We start from the raw sequence: 16,868 nt of genomic DNA on the forward strand, positions 1-16,868 counted from the left end.
GCTGAGGCGGAGGTGAGCACCGAGGACTGAGGGAGGGAGCTGGCCGGGCCGGGGCCTGGGTCACCTCACGGCGTGCTGTGCGGGGGAGCTGGCTTCCTCGCCCCTTTGGTTATGGGGCGTTTAATTGAGCTGGTGCTCCCTCAGGGCCGGCCGAGCCAAGGCTTCGTAAGGTGCCAGTGTCATTCGTTCCCGTGACTTGCCAGGAAAACATGTGAAAAATCCCTGTGCTGTACAAAGGGGATTACAGCAACCAAGAAAATGTTTATTTAAAGTCTGCTTCTTACGGAAAGTTACTGAGTTACTTAGTTATCATGTGTGAGGGCTGACTCATGCTTCTGTGGTAAACTGGTCTCTCTTGGCTCAGGAGAAATTCATACCTGAACAGAAAGGTAAGACATGAGGAGAAAAATAATTTCCACATGCAGTGCTTCGAAGTTGAGGGGTTTTGTTAGTTTTGGTGGTGGAGAGACATTCTGTTACGGAAATGTCAGCGCTTCTTCGCAGCACATGGGGAGCCACAGCTTTCCTGGCCCTCCTGCAGCCGGGGAGGGGGGGGAGTGAGAGTATTGCCTAATGCGTTGTATCACCTCGTCATAAATGAGCAGTAAAAGAATAAATTGCCTTTAAGCTTTGAATTACCTTTGCACTTCCCTGATTCCCTGATGATCTTTATTCCACCTTTGGCTGTTGTCCCTTGGTGGTCTTTTACTGTCTATAAGAGAAGCTTGTGGGATCTTTTAATAATAGTTGCCATTGTCCTGGAGATCATCGTTAAAGCTGGGGATTGCTGGTTTGCAAGGGACTTCCTGATACACTCCTTCCCTTATTCCTTGCCAGACTATTTCACCACATGGGCTGCTCCTTCATCTTGCCTGCACACTTCACTTTGGCACTCCAGTGCTGGAAATACCCAAATAGCCCAGGGATTTTCTGAGAAGTGGCAGGAAAGCTCCAGAACTGGCTTTGGAACTGCTTTGTGCTGGCAAAGCAGCTTCAGCACAACGAAAACCGTCACGGCTGAGGCATACCAGACTTTAGTTTAGAGGAAGAGTGATGTATGGGTTAGGGATGCCAAGCTGGAACAGAAGTGACACAATTTTCTTTTCTCCCCTTTGTGCCTCAGCTCTTCTTTACAAAATGAAATCCCTTAATCTAAGCACAGATTAGGATGCTGGAGAGGGGACATGCAGTCGCTGCTGGTGGTGGCAACACAGGGCTGCGGAGAAGGCTTTTCTTTTGCAGGTCCCTGCTGAAGTACCTGACAACATCACTAATGTTGAATAGCTAAATACTAAAAAGCAGTTATACGTATGGAAAGGCTCATTCGGGAACAAACACCGATGATGTCTCTACACATGGGAAGAAGTGGTGAAAATACCAGAAAACTCTCTTTTGAACTGGCCCTTCTGTTTCCACACGCTCGAGTTTCACACTACTTTGTCATAGCATGGGTACCAGGAATTTATTTTTTTCCCTAGAGTTTTTTCCTAGATTTTTTCTGGATTGCTATTACTGTGGAAAGAGAAGGCAGACAAGTCAGAGAAATAAAAAAGTGTTTTTTCTGGGTAGAGAGAATTCTATCCAATTTTACTAGACAAGAAAACTCCAGCTTGATACCGGCCATTTCGCCGACATTTGTTGATATCAAGTCATAAGCTTTGCTTCAAAACCTCAATCTCTTTCAAAGCCTCGGAGAATTCAGAAGGAGATAGGAAAAATCATGGCTCTATCTGTTTTATATCCTTTTGATTACAACACACCCTTTCTTAGTGTCAGTCTATTTTAGATTTCAGTCCTGTAATCACTTCTGTTTTGGTAAGTATCCAGGATCCATATGAAGCCCATGCACATGTTTCCTTTAGACATTTGTTCTGCTCACTACATCATTTATTGGTTTAACACTTCATTAGTAGTTAGTACCTCATTGTAATCTATTGTTGAGTTTACAAAAAGGGTGTAACTCACTTGAAAACTATTCAGAATGTTTTACAACAAACATGATCTATCTTTTGGGGAGCCACAAGTGTGTACAGTGCAATAAAGGCGAGAACAAAGCGGTAGAGGAACTCATGTAGAAATAAATATGAGTAATCATAAGGGCTTGCAGGTTTAGTTGATATGAAGGCATATCGACATGTTACTCGCCAACATTATTTTTCTTTCATTATTCCCAGCATGTAAGTGGTGCTTGGGGAATTCATTATTGGTTAAGACGGCTTTCATCTTTAAATTCTGGGTGATAGTTCCATATAGCCATGTTGTCGCACCATTGTGCATTTCAAATGTGGTTGATTTGAATGGACAGGCAGCCATGTGGCGACTTGGTCGTATTGAAAGCCTTGGCAGCAATGCCAGAGATGAATGGTCAGAAGGCAGGATGCAAAACCCAGTGGAGTATGTGGAAAGACAGGTTCTGGTTTTGCTAAACATGAAAATAAATAATTTTCTGCTCTTACCCAAGAACTTCCCCTGTTTGGCTCAAAGCACGCAGGAGCAGCAACGTATGAGAAATTTATACTGCTCTTCTTCATGCAGTGTATTTTAAATGAATAAACAGAGAGAGGGGCTCTCATTCTAGAGCTACTAAGATGGTGCTTTTCATAAGTTTTATGTCTGCATTCAGTTAAAACAATCAGAAAAAAAGAAAACAAGCCTATTTTTTTCTACTTGTACATGTGATTTTTTTTCTGCTCCTAAGGAGGAATCTATTGCCCTTAGATAACGCATATAGTCAAATTCAACAAAAGCAAGGCTTCTGCTAACATCAGATTATATTGAAACCTAAAAGGCATCAGAAAAACACTCAGAGAAGGGAATAAAGTACTGAATTACTGGCTCAAACACTCCAAGACTGAATGGTTAGAATACTGGACTCAGACTTGGTTATGGTCTCAGCAGCAACTGGCCCCTGTTTCCATTTCTTGTGCACTAGAAGCACCTTCTCATTAGGTAACAATGCAATATCCTACCCAATGGATTAGTCAATCAACGACCCCTCGTCTTAAGTAATGGAAAGAGGCAAACGTGTCTTCATGTTCCTGATATCAGATTTTACACCATAGCAACCAAGCTGCATTAGCACACTTTTTTTTTTTTTGTGTGGATAGCAGACATGGGTTCCATATCTGTGTTCAATTTCTGATTCCATCTAATAGGTTAATCTACTGTAGCATCTAATAAATGAGCCATTAAGAGAATAATTCTTCAGCTGCCTGTATCCCCTGGATAACCTATCTTTAAAGCCTGTGAAGGAAGTAGTGGTGAGATAAGTAGGGTTAGGGTACAAACAAAACACATAGTGACTAATTACGCTGTAAGCAAGGTACAATCTGGACTAAAGTCCCCTCTTCTGGGGTAGAGCCGGAGGCTTGAGAGTTTGCATGATCTCCGCTGTCAGTATGGAGGGAGACAAAACTACTTATCACAGAAATCTCCTTCCCCACAGACAGTAAAGAAACCACTTATTTTCTCTGTAATTTACTTTTCCCTCATCCCCGTGCCACGACCGTGTAATCTATTACTTCAATGGCTGAACAGAATATAACAGTCAGTGGGTCCGCTACTTCCTTTGAAGTAATGGAGACACCTCTTCACAAAGTCTTGAGGGAAATTTCTGCTTTTCACTGGTTCTGAATGCAGTCTTAATCACATATCCAATCAGGAGAGGGCATATGTCTCTTTTCTATGACGGTATAACATTTGTTTTTATTAATTTGTGTGATTTACTAAAGCTTATTAGAATTTTTTTTTCCCAGTTTTCTGTAATGTTTGTATCTGCAGCAAAGTTGGATTGACGCATGATTTCGTTCACCCCACTTGCATTGGTGCAGTAGAAATTGCTTATTGCTCACAAAAGAGCTAAGTCTAGAATTCTGACTCATAAAGCACTTTATTTTTTTTTTTCCCACAAATCTTTCTCACTATTATACCGAGCAGCAGCAGATTTCACTGGCAAGATCAAATGCCGGCTAAGGTCAGATCTGCCGCATGGCACAGAGAGAATGACACTTTTGTAGAAGGATGCCGATACTTCAGCTGAAAAGCTTGCAGACTTCTTAGTAGCAGCTGTCGATAAGCATTCTTTACGGGCCAGTGGCAGGTTGCTGGTGAATTTGTGAGTCCCATTTCTGAAACTGGGCTGAGGCCAGAGACTTTGCCATGGGAACTGGGCAGTCGTTACAAGAGTGGGAGAGAGTTCGGGGCCGTCCTTGAGTCCCTCAGCCTCTTGGCTCAGCTCCTCAGCCTACCGCTCACGGGGGAGCGTTTTGCGATAGCAAAATGCTCTCAAGCCTAGTTCTGCGTTCACATTGCGCTTGGAGCAGGGAGCCTGCTTTCATTTTTCCACTCCTTGGTTCTAACGTTTGGTAAGACCCTTGATGAATTGTAAACGAACTCTAAGGCTGCTCTTTCTTATTCCCTGCATCAACAGCCAAAAAAAAACCCAAAACACTACTCCGAAAGCCAGGGATTATGAAGATTTGAAGTTCTGTTAGGCACCCAGGCAAGATGCAGCTGCAAGAGAGAGGCTGCACAGCTGTCCCCGCTTCCTCAGTGATAGGAAGGGTAGTAAGATCATGGCAGAAGACATTCTCCTACATCTGTGTCTCCTGCAACAATACTGCATGGAAAAATAGGCAATAAGCAGCTTAGGGAGAATAGGGGAGCAGAGTATTTCACCCAAAGTCCCCTTTGCTCATTCCTTATCACAAGAATTTGCAATGTCTTCTGTGCTTTGACCCTAAGAGAGAGAGAATTTTATGACTAATTTTGAGATAATCATAGGTTGTTTTATTTTCCTTCTGTGTTTGTTTAGTTTTCAGCACAAAACACCATTAAAAAAACAAGCTGCAGCTTTGGGCCCTGAAGTATACCTGCCAGAGCACACAGGGTTAACGCAGGCTAAAGATGAGAGATTTACCCTAGGCACAGACTTGGTATTTATATGTCTCCTGTGAATGCGAGGGAAGTGTTACGCCAGAAGGCAGCCCTACCGAAAGGATAATATGCTCATTCATTTGCTGTGTTGGTCTAAGATAACCACAAAGATCCAGAGCTCGTACAGTGCCAGGTACTCCAAGCAATGTGCTAAGATAACATTACCTGGCTCAAGTCCCAGAGAATGAATTTTCTTGGAGTCAGACTGACCAAGCCTTTATTATATTACAAAAGTTACTTAATTTCTTACTCCGTACCGATTTCATCTCATTGAAGGTACTCAGCTGGGGAGCTTTCTCAGGACCTCAGAGAGATTTAAAAATCCAGTAGGAGTTAGCTAAATATTCTCTTCTTTCTTTTAAAAGCTCCAGCTTTGAAACTCCTGGTTGTACAGGGTACCACAGTACAGTAACAGCTTCAGGCGTAGCTGCAACCCACAGAACAATACACCATGAGGTGATATCACTTTTAATACAGCCCCAGTTCAGTAATCTCTCCCATGAGTTCAGGCACTTCAACATCTGTTTTCCTTTTGGACAAGCTCCTCTGCAAACCTCTCCCAGCTCCCCAGCAGAGTTCAAGAGTGCAGCCACACAGCCTTTGTCAAACGAGATTCCTGAAGCAACCTCCCCTCCCAGCCTGGGGACTCTGCAGAAATCTCTCCGCAAGGGAGTCCTCCCAAGCTATGCTCAAAGAAGAAAACAGTTGCTATAGTAACCGGTTCTCTACCTGCACTGAATCGGCTCTCTCTTCCCTCTTCATCTTCTCTGGCTTTATTAGTTCTGGGTGAGAAGCAGCTCGTCAGGTCAGGGCTGCGCTCGGTTCTGTGGGCTGGAGGAGCTCCGGGAAGGCACCGAGGGCTCCTCACCCACACAATCACAGAGTGGTAGGGGTTGGAAGGGACCTTCGGAGATCATCTAGTCCAACCCCCCTGCCAGAGCAGGGTCACCTAGAGCAGGCTGCACAGGAAGGTTTTGAATGTCTCCAGAGGCGGAGACTCCACCATCTCTCTGGGCAGCCTGTGCCAGTGCTCTGCCACCCTCAAAGTAAAGAAGTTCCTCCTCGTGTTGAGATGGAACTTCCGATGCTCAAGTTTGTGCCCATTACCTCTTGTCCTGTGGCTGGGCACCGCTGAAAAGAGCCTGGCCCCATCCTCCTGACACCCACCCTTTAAGCATTTATAAGTGTTGATAAGGTCCCCCCTCAGCCGTCTTTTTTCCAGACTGAAAAGATCCAAGTCCCTCAGCCTTTCTTCATAAGAGAGGTGTTCCAGTCCCCTAATCATGTTTGTAGCCCTTTGCTGCACCCTCTCCAGCAGTTCCCACCCATCAGGGGGTCCTTGCTTGCTCACTTCGCCTGCTGGAAGATGTCCTGCACGAGGGTTGCCACCGCTGTCGTTTTGTGACAGAGCCACCCAAGCTGCAGAAGAACCAGCTCTTTGCTTCACCTTCTTGCCCCCAGCTTGCGGTGGAGCCTTGTCCGAGAGCAGACCTGCCACTGGTCCGTACGCTCACCTGCACATCCTTTGCAGCCTCACTGGGATAGATTTCAGCCTGCTAGTGGAAAAAGAAACTGTATACAGTCTCCTTTCTGTGATAGCACATTTTTTGCAACTCTTCCTAGGGCTAAAAGTGACCACAATAATCACTGAAAACACTCACAAAGTCATAAACTGTGCTAAATTGCATCTTTTCCAATATGTCTACTGTGGCCAGGCCTTGGACTAATAGTTTTCTGCATTGTGAATTCCACTGCGGAAGTATATAGCTGGGAGCCAAAGAAACCTGCTCTAAGGAAGAACGTGCCAGAGCCACCTCGAGCTGTTTCAAGTGTGCAACACAGGCAAATCGCCTGCGCAAGCTGGGGCACGTTCCCCTGACACCAAGCGGACTAGCACGAGGTGGGTATGATGTGGTGACTAGGGAGGGGGAAAAAAAGCCACAGAATTAATTACCATGGATGTAATAACGGCCACTAATAAAAGGCTGCAGAGAATCCTGTGGGAAGAAGCTGGTAATGCGCTGTAACAAGGCATCGGGCACTGTCACTGCTTGTGTTAAAGGCTCAGAGCTGTGAAGAACCCGAGAGCGTTCACTGGACACTTGCATGGACGGAGCAGGAGCAAAGCGAATTAGAAAACCTCCTTCTTATGTTCATGTAGCTGCCATTAACACAATAGCAAATGCTCTATATTTACATACAACGCAATAAAAAGATCCAAGAGCACACCCACATCAATACGTTGCTTGAACAACAGCCAGTAGTAAAATAAAAACATGCGTACATTTCTAAAATGTTTTAAAAGCTATTATTGACCAAAACAATGAGGTAGGTCACAGACTGATCTGAAAATGACTCAGACTTCTAAAATATCTTTTTTTTTCCCCCTCTCCTTTTGCTCATTATGCAACAATTTGCTATGCTGAGCATGCATAGCAATGGACTAATACCAAGCTGAAATAACTGATTTGTGATGGAACTTGCAACTCCAGTACTGCTGGTTATTCAAGCATGCCGCAGTTTTTTTCCTATGTTAGGATGTAAAAGGGTGGATTCCAGATATGGATTCCAGACGCTGTAGTTTCAACTTGGGCACTGATTGTACTTAAGTAATTGGCTTAGTTTTTATGGCATCCTGGCAGAGTTTATTAAGCCAAAGAATGGTTTCTAGCTGGTTATTTCCTTGTGGATCATCAAACCTCTGTCATGGGCACAATCAGAGTAAGGAGGTGGCAGAGAGGACCTTCCAAATCTTTGGGGAGCCAAGCTGCAGCAATGGCAGCAACGGGACTCTGCTGGCAGAGCTTGCGGCAAGGCACACGTTCCAGGCAATAGCTTAATTTATCAGCCTCACCCAGACGCATTGGTTCCTTCCCAGTGCTAAAAATTAGCAGCCCGAGGTTAAAGGAAGGTCATTACGTTAGAAAATGTTTCCAAATATGCAGCAGTATGATTATTCATCGGGAACTGCATGCCAAAAAAGTTGTCGTGGGACTTAATGCACACACGTGCTGAAGAGCAGACAGGGTAAATAATGGAGGATCAGCAGAGTAAAGAAGTCAAAGCATTTCAGGGAGCTGGCTGTGTTCCTCTTCCTGACGTACACACACACGGTGATTTTCAAGTGTTCCAGGCTAAAACCTGGAAAACAACTGGTCTTGTCTGTTTTACACAGACACTGAAGATTTCTTAGCCTGTCTGAAGAGCTTTAACACATCATTTTCATTTATAGGAGGAAACACGTCACTCTTAAAGTTCCTTGCTAACTTATTTCATTAAAAAAAATAAATCACTTCCAAAGGATCAAATAGCATTTGCAAAGTATCTTTGCCCTAGTATCTTTGGCTAACAAAATCTTCTTGTTGTAAAGGTCTTTAGACTTTCAATATTCTTTTTATTGAATGAGTGAAAATGAGTGGATTTTTCTGTGATTCACTCCATGTCATCCAGACAAACAGCCTTCATTCAGAAACAATCACTGGTAATGCCCTGAAGGTGAGGGTAATTTTATATACAGCCAAAGTGACTTGGTGATATACCTAAACTTCAAAGCTGCTGGTTTTTGACCACAGAATTAAACTCACTGTTAATTGCTACTGGAATAGTGTTGCACACTATAAAGGTTTTTTTACTGTGGTGTTTCGAAATTAACTAATTTATTCCTACTTTTTTTCCATTTTGACACAGAGGAATAACACAATTACTCAAGACAACTAGAAAACAGTCACCAAGCAATTAATCCAGGTTAGAAATCCTCTGGAAACAGAATGGAACCCATTGCCTCTTTGAACAGAGCATGTTGTACTCCACTACAGGTATTTAAGAGATTTATGAACTAAATACAACATGATATAATGAATTTCTCCTTTCCAATCTGATGATAACTTGTGCCAACTGAATTTACAAATCTGGCTCGTTATGTATTAACCAGTCATCTGGGAATCCGGTTGAGTAACACAGCAGTTGTTGCAATACCAAGACTCCCATATAAATCATGCCTGAGTCCTAAGTAAATATTGGTTCAAATATTGATTCACATGAGAGATACGAGTGCAGTTTAAGAGGTTGCAGGTGCCGTCCGAACCGCTCTAGAGAGGACCACTCCCTCCCTGTTCATTTGAGATTCACATCAAAGTGCTCACTTCACTTTGAGTTCACGGGAACAGAGCATTTCCCTTCGTTTTTGATGCTGACACTCTCTATATCAGAACCTATTTTTGATGCTATAAAACCAAAGGCACCACAACATGTACAAGTACTAAGTTATTCAGTTATTTACACTCCAGACAGAGGTAACATCTGGGAAGAGGGGAGTGAGACACGAGAAGTTATTTTTTTATGGGTCACCGAAAGCAGGAGGAGAGGGGGACACGCAGGTGTTTTCCTGACATACAGATGCTGTAACAACTGCTACCCAAAAAATCCAGAAGAAGGAATCTGAGGTGAAGGAAACGACAAAATGAGAAGCTATCATCTTCCACACTTTGGAAAACAGAAGGAGTCTGTCATCAGCTGCAAGAAGCTCATGGGAAAAGGAGTGGTCCATCTCATTTGTTTCTACACTAACTATTGTGAGCCACATCCACGCTAGAGATCTACTCCTCTGCTGCAATATAGATATCTCCTTCGCTTAGCCTTGAATCCCAATTGTTCTTCCGAGCAGGACCAACACAGATCCTTCTGGATACATTTCACAGTTACAGATCTAAACGAGAATGAGCTTCCCCCAAGCCTCCTGGGCACTTCTGCCTTAGCAAGTCATAAGCCAGCAACTAGAGAAAAGAGCGTGTATGCTCCATTCCAAACCAGTCTGAGTAAGTGGACTGTGAATAACACAAGCCAGCTGCTCTAAACCTCCACGTCCTGTGGATATTCACGTTTAAGAGTGGCTCTTTAGTTGCTATATTCACTAAGCAAATTGTTAAGAACAAAGTTTACACCACAGAAATGAAGTTCTTGTTTTGAGCAATTTACGATAAGTACGTTTACATCAAAAGAGCTCAACCTTTTAAATGTAGGAAGCCTGGCACACCTTTGTCTCTTAGATTAGCTCATTGCTTTTCTTTTTTAAAGGCACAGAAAATAAACCTATGCGTGATCTTATCTTATAGAGTAACACTGCTTTCTTAATTAAATTTGTAAGAGGAGTGGCCGGCATCAAAGCTTAGAGCATCGCACCACATGAGACATGACATCAGTCCTAAAAGTTCGCGAGTAAAGAACCAATACCTAACGGGCCACTGATTTCAGAGCAATTAGAATCACAGAATACCCTGAGCTGGAAGGGGCCACGAGGCTCATCGAGTCCAACTTCTGACTGCACACAAAGCAACCTAAAAGTTAAACCATGTATCTAACAGTATTGTCCAAATTCTTGTTGACCACCGACAGCCTTGGTGCCATGACCACTTCCCCAGGGAGCTTGTTCCAGTGCTTGACCATGCCCTCAGTGAGGAACTTCTTCCTAATATCCAATTACCCCACCAAAATATTCTCCAAGTGACATCTTTACTACGGTATGCTTTCCACTATGCCATAGCACATGCAGAAAAACCCCTGTGCTTTGAACTTCTCTCTGCACAGACTCTCCTTGCCATGGACACATCCCACGTGTGCAAAACTGAATACTTTTGGCCTGCAGTATCTGCTGTGATTGAGCCTCCCTGCGCTCCGAGCAATGAAGGACAGAGTGAATTCAGTTATCTCTCCATTCCTTCTAATTGCCAATAGCTGTGAGAAAAAATCCCCACTCGTATCATTCCTCAGCACATTGTGCAATTTTAAACCCTTTCCTTACACGTGTAGTTAGCTAGCGTATTGCTTGGAATCGTGCAAGAAATTCTTTTGTCCACTGGCTGACAAACTAGTTAGTGTTAAGGACCTTCTTGCTGTTGCAAGCTAGCGTCTGCGGCTGAAACAAACTTCTCTTGGTTCCCAGCTGGTCTCTAGCCACTTTTTTTTGCCCTACAGAAGCTGCCTTTTCTGCCACGGGAGTTCAGTTTGCCAGTTCTCTTCAAAATGAGTCTCCTTTTTGGGATAGGATTTGGCCAGATGGAGATCTGCCTCAGCTTTTCCACAGGCTCTGACATGAGCCCGGTGAATCTACCCGCCCTGAAGGAGCACGGGACGTCCAGCAGCGTGTGGGACCTCCCTGGTACGGCTTCCAAGGGGAGGACAGGGACCTCAGCTACGCACCTCACCAAAGCGTGGCGTGTCTCACAGCCCATCATCAGATCCTGCACCCGGTGGTTCATTGCTGCATCTGAGTGGGAGGATGAGGGCAGCCACAGCACCCATCCCTCTGCATATTACTGTGGCATCCGCACCCCAGCTGCCTCTGGGAAAGCTTGTGCTGCCATTCGGAGAAGCCACAGCGGCAAATTCAGTGGCAGCGAGCATCAGGTTGGGGGAACTAGAGCTGTGTGGTTCCCAGCAGAACGACAACCACATCAGGCGTACGCTGAACCGACTAATTTAGGAAGTAACTTCAAGAAGGGCTGCTCGGGACCCGATGTGCACCTTTCCTGCTCGGGGAAAAAAGATCTCCTCAGCCACTTTGCAGTTCTCAGTGCAAGACTGGGGCAGAGAAAGTGTTGTGAGCCAGGTGTGGTCAGTTATTGTGTAATTCCCTCTCAGCCCTTCTCTCCTGCCTGGGTTCAGGGAAAGGCGGCAATTTTGTACCGGTGTCGCAGACATTACTATATTTAGAGGATTTTCTCCCAGCTTGTAAACAATAACATGTAAAAGTTAAGACGTGCTTTCTGGGCATGCTTGACATAGAGATCTATTTTGATACTTGTCCATCTCAGCAACTGGGTCTACTACAAGAAATAATTCTAGATCGTCGACCATGTAGACTCAAAATTATTGTGATTACAGGCCTCTGCATCAACAGAAAAAAATCCAACTTAATTATGACTCGAAGCACAATATCTGCAAGATCACTGGCACTCTGAGGTCTTCAGGAGACTCTCTTACAGAGACACATTCAAACAAGAATAAGCTCTTCTAAGACAAGTAGGTAATTTTTTGTCTTACTCCTGTATCATAGACTTTGCCAGACATTGTTTTGCAAGGCTCTTTGAAACCAGCGTTTCTGCCAAGCAAGGAGCTAGTGGACAAGAAATCTTTTCCTTGGGGAATGGATGAAAAGGCCTACTTAAGCCTTCATAAGGGGTTTCCTTCTTTCACTTGTGCCTGCCAAGGCTATGGCTGCCAACGTTACTGCGAAAAAAAACGTTTTGATGCAAGGATGGATAATTTGCTTAGCACACTGACAGACTGTGCGGGATCTTGGTAAGATCTTGGTAAGATGCTCCTCAAGTATGGGGAAGCCTGTTTTAAGACGTCTTGAAGCATGCAGCTATCCTCTTTTCCTGTGCCTTACCATTCCCCTTCTCCTGGAGGTCCGCTCTCAAGGGCCTGACAGACAAAAGCACAGCCACGTAGCATGTCAACAGAAGAGCAGAGCCAGGCCATCTCTTCCCTGTCATTAGCCTGTTTGGCTTGGGACTTTGTGTGTTTGTCCTTAGAGGACACCGGTGTCCCTGTACCTGCCAGGCAGTTGGTGTTCCCTGGTACAGCCCCAGCCGTCCTGTTATCCCATGGAGGTGGGAGGCAGATGCTCAGTGGTGGTGGCCCCAGCCTGGGTCAGGCCATTCTGGCACTTGTGCACGACTGGTCTGTCAGCGTAGCCCAAAGGACACTGCCAGTGCTGCCTCTTACTGCCCTTTGGAATCCTTCCTCGTGGCTGCATGGCTAACTGCCACAGAAAGATGCCTCTTAGTTAAAGTTCAAACAAAGTTTGTAGCCAAAAAAAAGAACTCCTGCTCCCTTCCGGCCCTGAATTAGAATGACTTCAAAACAAACAGAATGACCTCAAAAATCAAAAATAGAAGCACTATTCAATCACCACCTGACTTCCTAGAAAATCCTATTTCCATCATTTACTCTTACTGGCAAGCCCAACAGGGGCTTTCGATCAGCGTCCTAGGGCTACGCAATCCAGCAAGCTAGCCCTGAAATGGATGACTTGCTGTCTGCAGTGTTTTGTCCCCCATATTGAAGACTACAGTGGCCTGTTACGCTTATTTTTCCCTATTGGAAAACCATCCCTCTCTGTGTAAGCTTGGTAGAGTCACAACTTTAACAGGACTTTCTTCCTCTTAAGAGATTGTTCGTTTACAGTCTTCCTGTGCTCCACGTGTTCCTTTCGCAGTGCAGAACAACTCAGGTCCGAGGATCTCCTCCAAGAATTTATTGTACCAAGGGTGGGATTTCACCACAGACATATGCAAATCAGCTCAGCCCAAACTCTTGTTTACAGTCAACAGCACCAAAGGCAAGGTTCATTTACCCTGAAAATTTTTCAAACAAGTGCTAATTTCTTTCCGTTGGCTATTAAAGGAACCCAGACCGGGCAGCTTGGGTGTACATATGTACTTTGCAGATGTCTAGGATGAAGATGAATGCCATCCAAAGTGACTCTGAATTCTGCCTGAGCAGGATTGACCTCCTGATTATTTTCCTACTGTTCACACAAATGAAGGGAACACTAAGCCACACACCGGCAGCACGCCAGGAGCATGCTCTTTTTCCCAGTAGGAGGGTGAGACTTCCTTTCGCTTTGTAACCTTTGCAGCAGGGACTCTTTCCTTAAAAGCATGCCATAAACAAATGAGATTAGATACACCCAAATCCAGTATAGTCCTCAACACCGTGGGTGAGACAGTCTCTGTTATTTCCTTAAGGAGCATCTGCCCTCCGGAACGATGCAAAATGCCCGCATGAGAAGTCCGTGTATTTTCCCAGTTCTGGCCCTTACGGGGACTTTTTGGACAGACACACGTCCTTTCTCCTCCTTGCTTTCAAACTTGGCAACTTGATTGCGATAGGGGCCCCTTGAAAAAGGCAGAAGACTGTCACACACACAGAGGAAGAAGAGGTAGCAACTGCTAGAGGCAGATACAGACAGCTGTAAAAAACCTACCACGTCTTAATAGCAAAAGCAAGATAGGAGAGAAGGGAGGTACTGCTGGTTTGCACTGGGAGGGCGGGAGAGCATCAGCCTGCTAGGAAGAGGGCAGGAGGCCAAGGATAGGTAGACCAGGTTGTTTGGGATGGGTGAAGGTCTCTGGGTCCCTTTGTCTCCTCAGGAAAGATCTAGAGAAGCGTCAGTGCATCAGCACAAAGACCCAGCACACGTGCTGCAAAAGCAGAAGGAGTGACGTTTTCTGGTTTAGCCTAGCCTTTGCTTTCGGCAGATAACCGGTAAAAGTAACGCTTTGCTGTTATTATTACCACATTTGAGAGATCAGTGTGAAGGACAACCCTGCTACCAAGCAGAGTGTAACACAGTGGAGAATCTAATAGCCCCCTCCTAGCCTTTTCTTTTAGACTGTGCTAAAATGATAACACTCGCCTTATCTGCAAACTAACAATGGCTCTGCAGCGGCACGGGAAAGTTAAACAAGCCTTAAGTCAAGGGGATGTAGCCATTACCCCTGTGCTCTGACTAAAGCTATAGACCACGTACTCTTCTAGGAAAAAATTTGCAAAAGGAACAGCCCTGTGGTCCATCATGTTCCGCCTACAAATATCTCCCCCAGGTCCTTACCACAGGCTAGCAAAAGAACAGATTTGGAGTTTTGTGCATTTGAATCATAATGTAGCCCCCATCAGTAGCAGATAGTGCTCTAACAGGGGATTTCACCCATGCGACAACAAAAATAGAAAAGCAAAAACTCTGACATCAAGCCAGTCATCAATAGACAGGCACCGCACGGTGACTGAACTAACGTGCCCCCAGGGTCTATACCGCCACAGAAGGGTTTGTTGCATATGGCAGAGCAGGGAAGAGGTAAACTGGGAAATTTCTGCTCTTTTCTCTGCGTTCACAGTCAGGCACTTTGCAGATGACTGGTCAAGTCTCTTAAAGCACTTTTAAAGGAAAGACAGAAATGTAGTTTGGAGCGTGTGGTTTCCTTGCTAGAGCTGCATTAAGTCTGAGTAACTCCGCTGCACTGCGTCACGCTAAGCAGAATAGGATCCCTCTGCTTCTAGAAAGTTTTTGTGCTACTAGTTACTGAAATCCCAGGCAATATACTTTGCACAGGGCGCACGGTATGTGTATGATTCTCCTCCTATGCAGCATAGATTTAATCAAAATATTACAGACTTCTGGGCAGGGCTTTGTTTGTTCCAAGATGTAATTCTTTTAATGTTCTGAGCTTTCCTCTCCGTAAGGTGTGTTCTCCCACACCCACCCTTTGGCCTTGAGAAGGCCAGTCCCTTAACAAACCACTCCACACTCTGTTTGTTTTACTAATTCTTACCCAAGGTCTTTATCTTAGAATCCTGTTTGTGCAGCTTTGGACAAGATTCAGTACTTGGTGGGGAGGGTGAGTGAGGCGGGACGGATTTCTTAGTGCCTTAAGTATTTCTTGTGTTTTCTTACCTGTGACTATTAAGTAGAAGATTTATAAGCTTGTTGACACTGAGATGGTGTGAATCTCTGCCCCTTACAGTAGGTGTAAATACAACCTGACGCAGCACCTGTGGGAGGGGATAAGGGCCGTGGAGAACTAACAGTTTCTGGACGGTGCAGCAAGCACCCAGGAAACCTTAGGAGAAAACATCGTGGTGGACATCCCACTGCATGTGCTAAAACCACATCCATCTTCTCTTGCAGTTGCAGCTGCAAATCCACAGCTTGCAGCGCTACTCCACGCAGTAACTTGGCTAATTAGAGCAGTGGATCTGAGAGTCCGTGACTGAGCAAGAGCCACTTGCTGCAGCCTGAGCAGTACGAGCTGCCGCTGTGTGAGCTTCGCCGCACGGCACAGGAACGCCTGGAATGTTTCAGCCAGCAGGTACTTCGGAGATCTCGCTCTAGGAAATGTCTGCACTTCTCACAGAAATAGTCCTCCTGCCCATTGCCTCTCTGAGACAGTAACAGTGCCCCCTCCGAGCCCCACGCAAATCAAAATCTCTCCAGCTCCCCTTTCTGAGGCAAAATCATCACCGGGAAATGGAAATCCCACAAGTCAGCAACATACCAGTGCCTTTCCAAACATGCAAGGTCCGGACAGTGCCTTGGACGGCAGGCTGCTTTTAGAGGATGGTCTCCTCCGCAGCAGCGAGGCCAAACGTCTGCAGCCCATCAATTCAACAGCTTCAAACAGCCAGAAAAAGAAGCTGCCTGTCTGCCTGTTTGAGACAGGTAGAACTACCATAGTTGTAAAAAAGATCATCTCCCCTTTTGTAGTAATCTTCCCTATGCTGTCCTCATCTTCCTCCACCTCTCCAACACCTCGGAGACATTATGAATAAAATTTTGTGACAAAGCGCTTTTCCGATTTTCCATGTTTTTTAAACTTCCCACCTCTACAAAGCAATGTTTGGTAAAAGAAGGTTGTCCCTACCACACTAACCACCAGACCTGCACTCACTGCCAGGACCGCCAAGAACAGCAAGGTCTTGCACTCCAGTGTCCATTCTGGGAAAGAAGGAGATACAGTATGAAGCCCTTTTTAATACCATATCCTAAAGATATACTTTTTCCTCAGGAAACATTTCCTTGCAAGATTCCCAAACTGTCGCAAGTGCGAAATACCTCTCTGTTCATTCAAGTGTTAATTGTTATCACTTCTGGACAGATAAAATGACTGGCAAGAAACATCTTTTGCTCATTTATAATTGGTTAAGAAACTTCACTTCTGGAAGGGAAGAGAGTAAATCACTGTAGCTGACACTAAAACTGACATGAAGTGTAGATGTGTTGATTTGGGGGGAAATAAAAGCAGGGCTAGTTGCCAACTCAGCAGTGTAAACCTCCGGTAACACACCAGTGAATAACATCTCCTTTCTTGTCTCTAAGTTCACTTGTGTCACTTAAGACAAGATGCCATCAGCCAAACCAAACACTTGCAAGT

General features: G+C 44.9%; 1 long non-coding RNA gene across 2 annotated transcripts; it reads left to right on the forward strand.

Moving 5' to 3' along the window:
- Positions 1–42: 42 nt before the first annotated feature.
- Positions 43–16,249, forward strand: LOC128908142 (uncharacterized). Of its 2 annotated transcripts, none has more exons than XR_008465873.1 (3): positions 43–389; positions 8,623–8,750; positions 15,626–16,249. It is a non-coding gene; the product is annotated as an uncharacterized LOC128908142 (long non-coding RNA). The 2 variants fall into 2 exon arrangements; XR_008465874.1 differs by lacking the exon at positions 43–389 and adding an exon at positions 6,580–6,835.
- The last annotated feature ends 619 nt before the right edge of the window (positions 16,250–16,868 follow it).

This window comes from Rissa tridactyla, chromosome 4 (assembly GCF_028500815.1).
Source record: "Rissa tridactyla isolate bRisTri1 chromosome 4, bRisTri1.patW.cur.20221130, whole genome shotgun sequence".
In the NCBI taxonomy this organism is placed as follows: domain Eukaryota; kingdom Metazoa; phylum Chordata; class Aves; order Charadriiformes; family Laridae; genus Rissa; species Rissa tridactyla.